Source organism: Pezoporus occidentalis, unplaced genomic scaffold (genome assembly GCF_034315485.1).
Source record: "Pezoporus occidentalis ecotype Australia unplaced genomic scaffold, CSIRO_AGI_Poc_V1 ctg6, whole genome shotgun sequence".
In the NCBI taxonomy this organism is placed as follows: Eukaryota; Metazoa; Chordata; class Aves; order Psittaciformes; family Psittacidae; genus Pezoporus; species Pezoporus occidentalis.
In genome coordinates, this window is record NW_026915943.1 from 2,097,362 (window position 1) to 2,112,097 (window position 14,736).

The window sequence follows — 14,736 nt, forward strand, 5'->3', positions numbered from 1 at the left end:
CATTGCAGCTCTCGGTGGTTGTGCAGACTCCGGTAAATAGAAGGGAACTGGAGCTGAACAACTGACTTCTGAAATGACAGAACTTCCCACATGGAGGAAGTGGCACAGGTGCACAAAAGGGAAAAGAAGGGAAGAAGCAGCCCTGCAGCTCACTCATTCAGAAAGCAAGACAGAACCAAAACCCTACTTAGTGAAGTAGGTGGATTTCATGCACTGGTGGTCAAAGCTGAGGGAAAAGGTCTGCATGGACCTGGAAAAGGCTACACAGGAATCAGCAGTAATCAAACAGTTCTTTGGCTTCTTGGGCAAGAAGAGGGTTTAATCCAGGGGGAGCAATGCAGAGACACAAAAAACAAGCAAAGCATTTCCACCTGTGCAAGTTCCACTGGACCTGTCACATGTTTCCTCCAGTATCCCCGTGCTGCATGGAAAAGCATGGATAAAAGCTTACATTTCATAGAACGGTTTGTGTTGGAAGGGACCTCAAAGCTCCTCCAGTCCCAACCCCTGCCACAGGCAGGGACCCCTTCCACCAGAGCAGCTTGCTCCAAGCCTCTGTGTCCAACCTGGCCTTGAACACTGCCAGGGATGGGGCAGCCACAGCTTCTCTGGGCACCCTGTGCCAGCGCCTCAGCACCCTCACAGGGAAGAGCTTCTGCCTAAGAGCTCAGCTCAGTCTCCCCTCGGGCAGGTTAAAGCCATTCCCTCCCCTTTCTTTTCTGAGCAACCTCCAGAGCACACAATATTCCCTACAACCAGTCAAGGCATTCCCGCTGTCACGCTACAAGAGCGCTTTCCTCTTCAATTTTATTTTCAGCTTTCATTTCCAAGTCAATGAACAGCAGTTATATCACCTCATTGAAAGCAGCTGGGCCCTCCCCACAGGGCTCAGAACGGCTGAATACCCACCCAGCTTATCCAGCCTCAAACTCCAGCTTTGTTCTCCAGTACAGCCAAGAACAAATTCCATCCCGTGGCACAAGACAGGGGCAATCCATGGTTAAACACATGCAGTATTCAGACCCATTTAGATTCTCACTGTACCTTCTGTTCTCTGTGCAGAGCTTCACTCTGCTGACTTACCCACAGAAAATAGGCAGGGAAAAGCAATTTCTATGCATCCAGCAGACACACACACCCCCAAAGAGGAGGTTTTCCAGCCTTATCCTAATAAGTGAGTGCATTAACACACGGAGAGGTGTTGGAGCAGCAGGCAGGAAGATGCTCCTGTGTAATGTGTGCAACACCAGGAAACTCCAGGTAAGAAGGGGGAGGCGGTACAGGGAGAGGCATCCATGAGGCACTGTACAAAGAGTAAGTGCAAGCAAAGAGAACAAACCCTCTTCCGTCTGTGCCTGGCACAGCCATTTCATCCAGTGCAATACCTGCTTTCACTTTGTAAAGCCTGGCTCACTGAGCTTTTACAGCTGTTCTTAAACACACATATATATCTATATACCATATTTAATCAGCCCACAAAGCACATGGCTTACAGCACGTAACAAGTCCCAGCAATGAGCCCGGTTTTGACATCTATTTATAAATCCTGCTCCTGAAGAACTCCTGGAGTTAATGTCGGACTGAGGATCGAGTAGTGCTCAGCAGGAGCCGATGCACCACGACGCACACACACACACACGGATGGAGCCGGCTCTCCTGAATGCGAAGCCCTCTGGATAACAAAAGGAGCAGGGACAGGGATTGGAGGCACGGGGGAGGTGTGGAGAGGGGCATTTCCATGCAGGGTGGAGGAGAGAAGCGCTGCTGCCCCGCAGAGCTCGTTCTTGGGGTGCTGCCTCTCCCTCGGGCTCCCACTGAGGAGCACCCAGAGGTGCCACCATCTGACGGTGGCCATTCAATGCTACCCTCGGCTGAAGCCCCTGCTTTCGGGGCTGGGCTAGAGAGCTCCTGAGCTCGCTCCCAATCTGAATTATCCCACGATCCCAAGTTCAGCTTTCCTTTTAAGTACTTTCTTAGCCAAAAGCCAGGGCTTCATCCACACACACGGGCGAGGGGGGTTAAAAACCATCCCATCCCTTCGCACCAGCAACACAAAGCCCCGGGGCTGCATCACCCCATCGCCCAGCAAGGGTCCAGCTCCTTAACTCTTTGTGTCTGCCCACAGCACCCGCTCCTCCAGCCGAAGGCAGCGCGGGGTGCGCAGCACAAACTACGGGCTGAGCCCCGATTCTCACCCCAACCTTTAGCTCTGGGACCCCAGAACCGCGGCTAAAGATAACCCTTTGTTAAATGAATGAGCAGGAGGGGGGAGGCAGGAGGGAGCCAGGCTCAGAAACCCCCTCCGATAAGAAAAGGAGGAGAAAAAAAAAGGATGAAGAGAAGCAGCAAAACCCCAGCAGCTCAACCCCTGCGCAAACTTCCCGGCTCCACAACAACAAGCGACGAGGAAATGCCCTTTCCCCGGCCCGGCGGGACTCACCTTCCGCCCGCCGCAAGGTGCTGCCCAGCTCCCCAGCACCGCCTTCCTTCTCCTTCCCTTTCCCTTCCCTTCCCTTCCCTCCCCTCCGCTCCCCGCCTTGCCGCAGCCATTGGCTCCAGGCGGCCGCCAAGGTGGGCACCGGGGCGCGGTGGGGCGGGACCGGGGAAGGGGGAGCATCGGACGGTGAAGCGGGGAGGGGGGGGAGGTATCGGATGCGGATACGGGATGGAAAGTTTTAAGGGCTTGTGGTACCTTCTCGGGGCAGCAGATCCGCGGTTCGGCGCTTGTCTCGCCGCTGTGGTGCCCCGGGGAGCCCGCACCTTGGTGGAGTGAAGGAAGGAAGGAAGGAGGAAGGGAAGGCAAAGCGCTTGTGGCTCACGCCATCACGGGAGGCACAAGGCGGGGAGCGGATCACCGGTGATCACACCCTTGGCGTGCAGCGCTGCAGTGACTCTATGCTGTTGGCCCTATGGCGCTGTGCTATCGCAGAGCCGGCTCCGGTGAGGGCTGGGTGATCCCCAAAAGGCAGGAACTAAGCCGGGCCCTGCCCTGCTGCCGAGCTGCACAGGCTGAGGGGTTGCGCTGTGTGGAGTGCAGGGATGCGGATCCAAAGCTTGCTGGGAACTTGTCAGCCTGCTCGCAGGAGTTCGGGCTCAGTGCTTGTGCTCTACTGAGGGAAAGAGAGGAGGGATTTGATTGAATTCGAATGGGAAGAAGCGCTTCCCATGTGAGGGAAGGTGGCCCTGCCCGTGGCAGGGGGGTGGAACTGGATGAGCTTTAAGGTCCCTTCAACATAAAAAGGACATGGAGCTGTTGGAACAAGTCCAGAGGAGGCCACGAGGATGATCAGGGGCTGGAGCAGCTCCTGTATGGAGACAGGATGCAAAAGTTGGGGCTCTTCAGCCTGGAAAAGAGAAGCTGCGTGGAGACCTCAGAGCAGCTTCCAGTGTCTGAAGGGGGGCTACAAGGATGGTGGGGAGGGACTCTTCATTAGGGACTGTAGGAATAGGACAAGGGGTAACGGGTTAAAACTGAAACAGGGGAAGTTTAGATTGGATATAAGGAAGAAGTTCTTTACTGTAAGGGTGGTGAGGCACTGGAATGGGTTGCCCAGGGAGGTTGTGAATGCTCCATCCCTGGCAGTGTTCAAGGCCAGGTTAGACAGAGCCTTGGGTGAGATTAGTGTGAGGTGTCCCTGCCCATGGCAGGAGGTTGGAACTGGATGATCTTAAGGTCCTTTCCAACCCAAACCATTCTGTGATTCTATCATTCTAACCCAAACCATTTCATGACTCTATGATCGTACAGCTGCACCACTGACAAGAACAGAGCATGAGGTTGTGGGCATGGAACATGCTGTCTACAAGTAAAACATTAGGTAGACAGAGACAAAAGAGACACAAATAACACAGGTCACCACCCCTGAGCTGCCTTTTAGACCCAGTGGATAGCCCATGGAGGACAGATTAGGGCAGCGCTGCCACAGTCCTGCCCTTCCCCCTTGTCCCAACATTTATCAGTTCCTGTGATAAGTTTGTTTGGGAGCTGAACCAGCAGAAAAAGGAACAGGGCAAAAATAAACCGATGGAGGAAGTGAGAATGTGAGTGTGGGATTGCGATGAGTGTGAGCAGGCTGCAATGGGGCTGATCCCAGCCAGTGGAACCCGGTGGGGAATTGCACTTTGGGAATTACTTCCCTCTGTTGGGTGTATTTAACTGGATTTAAAACCACACAGACAGATTACCTGAGCTCCCTGGAGTGTGGCCTGTCTGATGTCTGTCATCTGGTGGCAACAGGAAGATGCTCATGCCAGTATAAGGCAGTGGATCAGCCACTTCACTTTGAAGATGGCCACAATTTAGCCTTTTCAGAAACATGGATGCATCCTGATAATACAAAAAATGAACTCTTGAAGCCAGGGGAGGGATTGGTCCAAAATACTCATAAACATGCCTTGTTTGATAAGATATTTTACCAAACGCATTCATTCAACCACATGGATAACAGATGGGTGAGGTAATTGCAGTGGTTGACCAAAGGCCTGATCCATACACAGTGGGTGCATTGATCCACCAGCCCTGCTACAGCTGCACTTGTACGCTCAGCATGAGCAGCAGCTCAGGGAGGGGATCCTGCCCCTCTGCTGCGCTCTGGGGAGACCCCCCCTGCAGCCCTGATCCAGCTCTGGGGCAGCAGCACAAGAGGGATGTGGAGCTGTTGGAGCGAGGCCAGAGGAGGCCATGGAGATGCTGCAAGGGCTGGAGCAGCTCTGCTCTGGAGCCAGGCTGAGAGAGCTGGGCTGGGTCAGCCTGGAGAAGAGAAGGCTCCTGAAGGGGAGACCTGAGAGCAGCTCCAGTGCCTAAAGGGGCTGCAGGAAAGCTGGAGAGGGGCTTTGGACAAGGGATGTAGGGACAGGCCAAGGGGAATGGCTTGAACCTGCCCGAGGGGAGACTGAGCTGAGCTCTTAGGCAGAAGCTCTTCCCTGTGAGGGTGCTGAGGCACTGGCACAGGGTGCCCAGAGAAGCTGTGGCTGCCCCATCCCTGGCAGTGTTCAAGGCCAGGTTGGACACAGGGGCTTGGAGCAAGCTGCTCTAGTAGAAGGTGTCCTTGCCTGTGGCAGGGGGTTGGAACTGGATGAGCTTTAAGGTCCCTTCCAACCCAAACTGTGCATTGATTCTATGTATAAAGCAGCACGAAATAACCAGGACTTTAGTTATAACTGCTTTTAAAGCTGCTTGAAGCTGAGGAAAGACTGTGTACACACAGATTAACTCAGTTCAGAAATTGTTTCAATTAAAGCTTACTGCCAAGGGATCTCACCAGAATATTCAGAACTGCATTATGTTTTGTTATTATCCTACTCTGTAGTAACTTGGAGCCACAAAGAGATCTCCTGAAGGAATATCCTGGGAATACAATTCTTACCATTTTCTGAAACTACCCAAATTTTAAGACTCTTTTGCCTGAAATATTGCTGGATATTTCAGAGGGTGTTCCCAAACAAAAGGAGGAAAAGGCATTAGGGATGTCCATGAACATCATCAGAAAGGGATAGAGAGTTACGACTGCAAACCAGTCTGGTATTTGAGAGAGGAATGAGTGAGATATAGAATCACAGACTGGTTTGGACTGGAAGGGACCTTAAAGACCGCCTAGTTCCAAGCCCCTGCCATGGGCCTTGTACTCAGGATAAGCCAGGTGACCCTTTTCCAGTATGGGTTGAAAAGAGGATTTCTTACTCCTCCAAAGGATCTCTTGTGTCCTGTGGGAAGAAGCCTGGCACCAGGCCCCAGCCTCAAAGACCAACTCTGTTGCACAATCAGTTTTACAGTGATCATGTCAGAACCACAGTTTCCTCCCCATCAGACATCCAGCACAAGGGGCAGTCCAGATTCCTTCTCTGTCAGCAGTACCCCTATCAATAGTTCTTACTCTCCTGTGCATCTCTGCTCCTGAGCTACTCCCTGCACTGCACAAGCACAGCTATTTGTGCGGGAGGGATCCAGGGACTGGTCCACATAAGATTTGTCCTGGGTGTTTCTTCAGCCAGCTCAAATTCCCACCTGTCTTGGCTGACACAATGCAGAGGGAACACAGAAAAGTGAACTTCAGAGAGTGAAATCACAGCAGGTAAATCTCAGCTGAGGGACATAACTTGTTATGACATACCAGCTTAGTCACCTGCAATCATCCATCCTCTCCTTTCATCTGCTCCAGCAATTACAGACAAATTGGCCTCAGCCTACAAGGAAGAAACCAGAGTTCATGAATGACTTGAACTTTAATTGGCTCCAAGTCTTCAGTAGTCAGGCAAGGAGTGGAAAAAGAGGAACAGAGGAAAGGATCCCTATAGTCATGCAATACACAATTCCAAGGTTCCTCAGCCAGAGATCTCCCTGTGAAGATGCGGAAGCAGCAAGCACCAGCAAGCAAAGCTGACAGTGATGGTGGGTCAGCGTTTTACTGCCTGGAGGTTTCTCACCCAGTAAATCAGCAGTCAGTCCAGCAAACTAATGTTGTTTGTGTGGTGTGAAGCCATGGAGAAGACAATGATTCATCGCTGCCCTACATATGGCAGAAGCTTGTACAGCTCTGCAAAGTATTCCTAAACCATTCCCACATCAGAACTGTGTCCTTTTCATTCTGCTTTGTCCAGAGAAAACAAGAGACTCAAGGAGCAGGGAGAGCGTTTCTGGACACAGATCTGGGATGCACATGAGTACGTGTTTTCTCCAAGCAACCACACAAAAGCAGGTCAGCCACAATCTTTCATTTCCTCAGTAAGATTGAGAGTGTTCTAGTGCCAGGAAAGCAAAATAACTAAAGGGCCAGGACACCTGAGTGGTGGAGAGCAGCATCTGGTTCCTATCGTACATATCCTGATGTTAGATGGTGTGTGAGACCCATCACAAAAGAAGCTAGAAACGAGCAGCAAAACGCCTGCAAGCTGCACATTGCATCTGCTGTGTATTTAACATGGATGTGCACTGCCTGCCATAGTGGAGAGGGGTTTGCTAAGTCCCTGGAGAGAGCTTTGGACAAGGGCCTCTAGGGACAGGCCAAGGGGAATGGCTTTAACCTGCCAGAGGGGAGACTGAGATGAGCTCTTAGGCAGAAGCTCTTCCCTGGGAGGGTGCTGAGGCGCTGGCACAGGGTGCCCAGAGAAGCTGTGGCTGCCCCATCCCTGGCAGTGTTCAAGGCCAGGTTGGACACAGGGGCTTGGAGCACCCTGCTCTAGTGGAAGGGGTCCCTGCCCGTGGCAGGGGTTGGAACTGGGTGAGCTTAAGGTCCCTTCCAAACCATTCTATGATCTCTCTGCCCAGAATGAGTTCAAATACAGGGGTAAGAACCTGTATTTAGCAAAGCTGGCTCTGAATTTGTTTGATTTTAGCACTGTGTGAAGTTTAAAATCCAGAATATGAATTACCATTTCTAAGGATTTGCCTCTATCCAATTGTTTCATTCTAGATAAATGGTTAGAGCATCATACTGGGCACATTCCCTGTTGCTTCTTGGTCCTGCATTTCTGGATCAAAGGCTCAAAGTAGACTTGGTATCTGCCTGGTTCATGTATAACAGTAATTACAACCTGGTACATGTTTTTGATGCTTCAAACCCAAATCATTCAGCTTCTCCTTAAGGGTTACGTTCGTGTTGGTTAAGTTACCCTACAGTTGATTGGGAACTCAGAGCAATCTTCATGCCATTCCAACTTTAAAACATCTCTTATTGCTTCACTGAAGCCCTGGAATCTGGCAGAGCCTCTGGTGGTGAATTCACTTCTACATTCCAGGTCTCCTTTAGCCAGGAAATTGCAGAGAGACAGCTAGGAGCACTGAGAGCTTTGGGGAGCAGTGAGTACTAGGGAAGCCACAAGTGACTGATTCTGGAAGCCTTGTGTATCTCTGGAAGTCCTAAAATACAGATGGGTAATGGCTTAACAGTGAGGTCAGTCTTCGATTCATCGGTTAACAGCTGAACCTAAGCACATATAGCCCAGTTTTGAGGCATGCTGCTAATTTGAGCTTAAGAAGATGAATCCTCCACTGTAATTCCCTATGGAGCTGTACTGGATCCTGGGTTTGACTCAGATTTTGGATGTTTTCTCACTGATCTGAAGAGCTTTGGTTCTTGAAAAGATACAACCAGCACAGGTAACCTCAGCTAAAAGACATATTCAAATGCCATAAGCTTCTTTTTGCGGGGGGCTATGGAGCATAAGCTTCAAACCCATTGGGTCAGCCACTGGAGCTATGTGAATTCACACCAGGGTCTGACCACTTGCATTTTAATCCTCCATTGTGCGAGAGGAGTGCCATGACGGCAAGGTCTGCTTTCAGGTAGTAAACCCAATACTGATGTGCTCCAAAAGCAGGCATGAAAATAGAGTCACAGTTTCCTCTTTTAATGTGCTAGCGATACTTCCCTGTATCAGAACTCCCCCTCTGTCTGCAGTCCAGAAAGCCCCTATCCATCCCTGCCCCTATTCCTCCCTTTCTTGAAACATGTAGTCCCACTTCCTTCCATTTCCCCTTCCCTCCATCCCCCCAACCTTACTTCATTTTTCCCTTCATTTCCCAAAGTCCTTTCCCAATCCTACCAGCTAAGACAAGGGTACACATACAGTCTAGATGCTCCTTTAGTGATCAGTGTTCAGCCTTGACTGGAACTCATGGCAGCAACTCTGCTTTGTAAAACACAGGCAGTGTTTCATGGCAGTGCTGCAGACAAAGGAGGCAGCCAGGGAGAGCTGGAGGGGCACCACTGAGAGATGAAGGGGGGGGAAAGGGGAGGTGGTAAATGGTGCTTATTCACTTGGGCCTTTGAAGCATGAAGGAACTTGCTGACAGTGCAGGAAGTGTGGAGAACAGCATGGTAAAGGCAGACAAACATCTCAAGCACATGAGAACATGTCTCCAGACTGCAAAATACCTGCAGAAATCAAAGCACACAAGTGATGGTTGCTGCTTCCAGGCTGGCACCAGGCTGGCTGCTGGTATAAGGAAGTGGTCCTGGTCTGTGGTGTTGTATGGCAGGGTCTTCTTGGAGCCGTTTAGGTCACTCTCCTGGCCTCAGGTGGCAACAGGATCTCTGGGCTGCCCCAGAACTGTGGTTTTAATCTCTCTTCAATACACAGAACTCAGAAAAACACTAATTTGATGTTAGCCAAAATGTCCATTTGCTGCCCAGAACAGTGCTCCCACCAGAGCACTCTGTGACAGGTTTTCTTTCCAAGATCCAGCTTGCAGAGGTGATGGGTTTATATCACACAGATGATATAAATCAGAATCACTTGTCTTTTCCTTCTCTCTATTTTACTAGAGACCTACGATGAGATAAATCCTTGTCTGGGGGCGGGTGGAAGAACAGGGCAGAAACGGATTTACATGTAACTTGAACTCAACAACTGCTGAAACAGTAAGAAATCCAGAACACCACTTCTGAAAGTGAAATGAATCCAGATTGTCCCGAACTGTGTCATTCTTAACACATCCCTCTACCTACGAGTGGGAAGAGAGAAAAGAAAGCTGTAAGATCAAGGCAAGAAGGGAGCCGAGCCTGAAAGTGGGGTAAAGCAGACTGCAGTAAACTTCCCTCTCATCAGGGAGTGCCCAAGTTTAATGGGCTCCCTTATAAAGGAACTAATCATAAAAAGAATACAAAAATCAATTAGCTTTTCCTCTCTTCATTGATTTTTAAAGTATGGCTCTGGAGGGCTTTCACTTCCAGTATCAGGGTTAAGAGAAACCAACTAGGCAATGCAAGAGTCTGAATGAGACATCAGACAGGGACTGCTAATCCAGGGCTATTACTCAGAGCCTAACAAAAGCAGCTCCTTTCCCTGCATAGAAAGCCTTGGCTGCACTGGAGGACACTGAAACAGAGGAGGGTGAACCCAAAAGGGATTGTAAGAGAGTACAACAAAGTTAGATTCTTCTGCTGGTTTTGCTGAGCGGGTTCAAACAGAATGAGTCTGAGGAGCTGATCCTGTTCTGACTGAAAGCAGGGGGAGATTTGTGACAGGTTTCAACGGGAACAAAACCAGCCCTTCAGTCCCAGCACCTCTGCCAGATTCTGTTTCACACCCTGCCAGAATGTCAGAGCCTGAATCACTTCAGCAGCTTGAGCCATTTAAAACTGGGCCGAACAAAACCCTGGAGAATGAACTGCAGGGAGAAATCTTCCCTGCTCTTTCCCTTATCACTGCTCTTCTGCCTCACTGGGTTACATGAATAGCAACCCAGAACTGCAGAGCACTGACAGACACGGGCTCTCCGGGTGTTCCAAGCTGTGAAAATAGGAAACCACCACCCTTCACTCCTGCCTGCTTGTGTTGTGTCCAAGGTGGAGTAAGTGGATTATAACACAAATACTATAGAGCAGCTGAAAAACCTATACTGAATTTGGGATAGTTCATGCAGCTTCAAATATCGATACAGTTAAAGCCTCTTAAAGCGCAAAGGAAAGGTTTTCAGCAACATAAGATGCCCAGAGAAGCTGTGGCTGCCTCATCCCTGGCAGTGTTCAAGGCCAGGTTGGACACAGGGGCTTGGAGCAAGCTGCTCTAGTGGAAGGGGTCCCTGCTCGTGGCAGGGGCTGGAGCTGGATGAGCTTTAAGGTCCCTTCCAACCCAAACCATTCTGTGATTGACCTGGAGCATGCAAAGTGTCATAAACCAAGCAAGGTTCTAATTATTAACTCATCAAAAAGCTGGAGAGATGGAGAACCCGTGTTGTCAGGTAAAAAGCAGCTTGGATGGTTAATTCAACAGAGGGAGCTATAAAAGCTCAGAGGCAGTTTGGCTGAGGACAGTGACACTGGTAATTCAATTATACTGGTTGGTCACACTCAAACCAAAGTTGCACTGGAGATATAGATCACTGTGAGGCTGCCAAGAGAGCTGGCCCTGCAGAATTCCTTTGATATGATGTACATCTCAGTGCTGTCCAAATCGCTGATGAGTCACGGATGGTTCTGCAGGACACAGGAAATCTTCATAAATTATACTGCAGAATCCTTTCCAATTGCTTCCTTGTATGTACCTGCAGGAACTGCAAGCTAACAACATAAATCCCCTTGAGCTTTGTCACCGGCTGCCTTAGCACAATACATAGATCATAGAATGGTTTGGGTTAAAGGGACTTTAAAGCTCATCCAGTACCACAAGCAGGGACATCTTCCACTAGACCAGGTTGCTCAAGGTCCCCTGAGGAATATAAAGGAGCAGAGGATGAAGTTCTTCTATAACAGAACCAAGAATGCTGAAGAGTTGTAAGCTAAGGTTTCAGGAACACGGCATCCTCACACTTTGCATTGCTGTCAAGCTGCCCCTGGAATCAGAGGAACCTCAAGTTGCACTGGTTGTAACTGGTGATAATGCCTGTGATGAGGTTTCTGTGCTGAACTCACCATCTTGTCTGGGTTTGTTTTAATAGGGCTGGCTCCTTGGGTTTTCTTTTTGCCACGTTTTCTGGGATACGCAGAGATTCTTATCGAATTATTCAGTTCTTCCCAAATAATTCACTGCATCAGCAGAAATTAATCACCAAACCATGCTGTGAGCAGCACTGCAGATGGGGAAGATGAGGTAAGAGCTCAAGCAGTAGCCTCAGGCCGTGCAGCAAAGCTACTGCAATTATGCTGCCTGAATTCAGGCATTCCTGTCTCCAGGTCTGTTCTCAGACCAGCTCAATCCTTTAAACTGCCTCTGGATGCTCCCAGCTGCAGCAAATAGAAACCTGGTGGAACAGAGTTCACTCAATGCAGTCATCCAGACACCTAACCTTCAGCAGGCAGGGAAGAAACAGAATCACCCTGTGCATCAGATTCCAACCTCTGCCCAAAGGCTTTGTGTTAGCAGAGAGCAGCCTTGCAATAAAACATGAAACTGAAACTCCCCCTCTGTTGTTGGTGGCCTTTACCCCACCCAGACAGGAAGATGCAAATGGGGGTATGGAGCAGAAGGGCCTAGAGCTGTAAAGTAAATGGTTTTCAAGGAACAGAAAGGGAGCCGAGCGCTGATGTGTTTGAAACAGGCTGGGAAAGCTACTTGCTCACAGGGGTTGGGAACACTGGAGCTCTGGGGTGGACGATGCTCTGTTGTGAAATCTGTGTCTTTATTCGGTGCACATAAGCCTCGACTGCTGGGAACAGCAGATGTAATAAAACCAGGTTGAAGAGGACCCTGCTGAAGGACTTGGTTTTCCCCTTTAAGCTTTGAGCCGTTAGAACACAATGAAGCTCTCAGTTCTCTGTACTTCACAGGGGAGGAGGTACAAAGAGCTGCTTAATCTCTTTCAGTTGAGCTCTCTCATTCTCATGGGTATCCAGTTGCAAGGTATCTGTATCAGGCTCTGACTTCTCAGCCGATCCCCGAAGCAAAGTGCATCCAAGTGGAAGCTCTTGTTTTAACACGCAGCTTCAGGACCCACCAGGTTTCAGCATGAGCATGTGAGGGTTGCTGTGCTTAAATCCATCTGACACTGGCACAGGAGCAGTATCACAAAACCCAGCAGGACTCAGGCCGGTGATGAAATGCCGAGTAAGCACTTTCACGGTGCCAGGCTGATCTTAAATGCTGATGTTTGCAAGCTAGAAGGAAGCAAGCTCTACAAGTAAAGCAGCAAGGAAGAGTTGAATGCTTCCTGATTGGCTTTCCAAAGAATTATTTCAGTTGCTTCTAAAAGAGACTAGCTTGCAGTTCAAGTGTTAGATGGGTTGTTTCATGGCAAGCTGCAATTAAAGTAACAGATGTAAAGCATGGAATGGTTTGGGTTGGAAGGGACTTTAAAGCTCATCCAGTTCCAATCCCCTGCCATGGGCAGGGACACCTTCCACTACAGCAGGCTGCTCAAGAAGGGACATGATTGTGTATCTGGCTACAGGATGCACTAAAGAATGGTGAAACCAGGTAATATTAGGGATTTAGATTCATTTCTCCCATTATTGTCAGGCTCAAATGCAAACAGGAACATAAAATGCATCTATAGTTAAGGTAAGAAATTACCACCTGTATGCTAAATTAGTTGAATTTGGGGAATTCAAATGCTAAATGGGGCTCTGTCACTTAGCAACATCTGCACCAGTTCAAGATGTTTCCATTCCCCAGCTGTAAGCTGTCACCTCAGGCTGGAGCTCCCATCCCCCCAGCAAAGTCAGCAGAAGGGAAGGTGTGCCTACATTTTGCTCCTCTCCAACAACCAGTGTCTTCACTCCGATGCATCTTTATGAGCTCTCTACCAGCCTGGCTGTGTTGTCGGGTAGAAGCCTCAGCATGTGTTCATTCTGACAGCTCTGATGCAGTAACACATCCAAGTGACAGAAGAAGTCAGTCAGATCTTCAGCTGCCACAGCAATACTCACAGAGTGTGCCCGTCAATGCCTCAAGTTAAGATGAAAGTAGAATTGTGAATAAGGATGAAACAGACCAAGATGCTGCGAGGGCTGGAGCAGCTCTGCTCTGGAGCTAGGCTGAGAGAGCTGGGCTGGGTCAGCCTGGAGAAGAGAAGGCTCCTGAAGGGGAGACCTTAGAGCAGCTCCAGTGCCTAAAGGGGCTGCAGGAAAGCTGGAGAGGGGCTTGGGACAAGGGCCTGTAGGGACAGGCCAAGGGGAATGGCTTGAACCTGCCCGAGGGGAGACTGAGCTGAGCTCTTAGGCAGAAGCTCTTCCCTGTGAGGGTGCTGAGGTGCTGGCACAGGGTGCCCAGAGAAGCTGTGGCTGCCCCATCCCTGGCAGTGTTCAAGGCCAGGTTGGACACAGGGGCTTGGAGCAAGCTGCTCTAGTGGAAGGGGTCCCTGCCTGTGGCAGGGGGTTGGAACTGGATGAGCTTTAAGGTCCCTTCCAGCACAAACCAGTCTGGGATTCTATGATGTAGTGCAGAACAAAATAGAATTTAAAAAAAAGAGATGATGAACTGTTTGCATCCTATGCCCTGTCAGAACATAAATGGCTATGAAGGATACTGAGCAGATGAGCGTCAGGCCCACGCAGCTTATTAGGTCTTTTTCCTGAGTATATTTATGATGCCTGTTTGTTACAGAGATTACTCATGGGTTTGTGATGCTGGATGCTTTTCCTCCACTGGTGCACAAGGATGTGCTGCTCCCAGTGGAAATAAACAGAAAATAACTCCTGCTTTCTTCAGCTGGGAAGTGGGGAAGTGTGTGTGTGTGTGTAGGGGGGGTCTGAGTCCCAGCTTGGCAAACTAGTAGAGAAACATGTAGGTTGGAAATTCTTACTCATAGTTAGTGTTCTGGTGATGCTGCCAAGCCATGGCCTTGCCACTGGGGGTACTGATAAAAGCACTGAGTGGGAACTTGGCCTTGGTCTGTACAATGCACAGGGTTCAGGTAGGGTTTATCAGCATTATAATGACTCTGTGGCCTTGGCTCAGTGCATGTTTTGTCTGCTTAGTGTTTTAAATCTGAAATGCATCAGAAAGAGTTTGTGGCATCCCTTGTGTCTACGCAGTGCATACACAGGGTGAGAGCAGAAAGGCTGATTTCTGTCTTCTTCTGTTTGTGAAGAGAGACAACACAATGAAAACCCACAGAACTCAATCCCACTGTCAACGTTACTGACAAAGTTGTTGAACAGTGCCAGTCCCAATACCAACCCCTGAGGAACACCAGTCGTCACTGGTCTCCACTTGGATATTGAGCCATTGAGACCAGTGACAGTCCCTATACATGTCCACATACAGAATTAGAACTAGTTAAAAAAAACAGCTTCAGAGTATATGCTACTATAGCCACACTATATATAGTATATATTTTATATATATGTAATATATATG

General features: G+C 49.4%; 1 protein-coding gene and 1 long non-coding RNA gene across 6 annotated transcripts in view; one reads left to right on the plus strand and one right to left on the minus strand.

The window, feature by feature from the left end:
* Nucleotides 1-2,941, minus strand: part of PAK1 (p21 (RAC1) activated kinase 1) — a 69,962-nt gene extending 67,021 nt beyond the window's left edge. For 2 of the 5 annotated variants that reach the window (XM_062639180.1, XM_062639178.1), the window contains exon 1: nt 2,693-2,941. The gene's annotated coding sequence lies outside the window, so the exon portion shown is untranslated. Of the gene's footprint in view, nt 1-1,083; nt 1,432-2,440; nt 2,543-2,692 lie in introns of those variants that run through there. The other 3 variants (XM_062639176.1, XM_062639177.1, XM_062639179.1) reach the window with 3 other exon arrangements.
* Nucleotides 1,124-9,611, plus strand: LOC134174329 (uncharacterized). The gene is made up of 2 exons (XR_009968603.1): nt 1,124-1,260; nt 9,264-9,611. It is a non-coding gene; the product is annotated as an uncharacterized LOC134174329 (long non-coding RNA).
* The last annotated feature ends 5,125 nt before the right edge of the window (nt 9,612-14,736 follow it).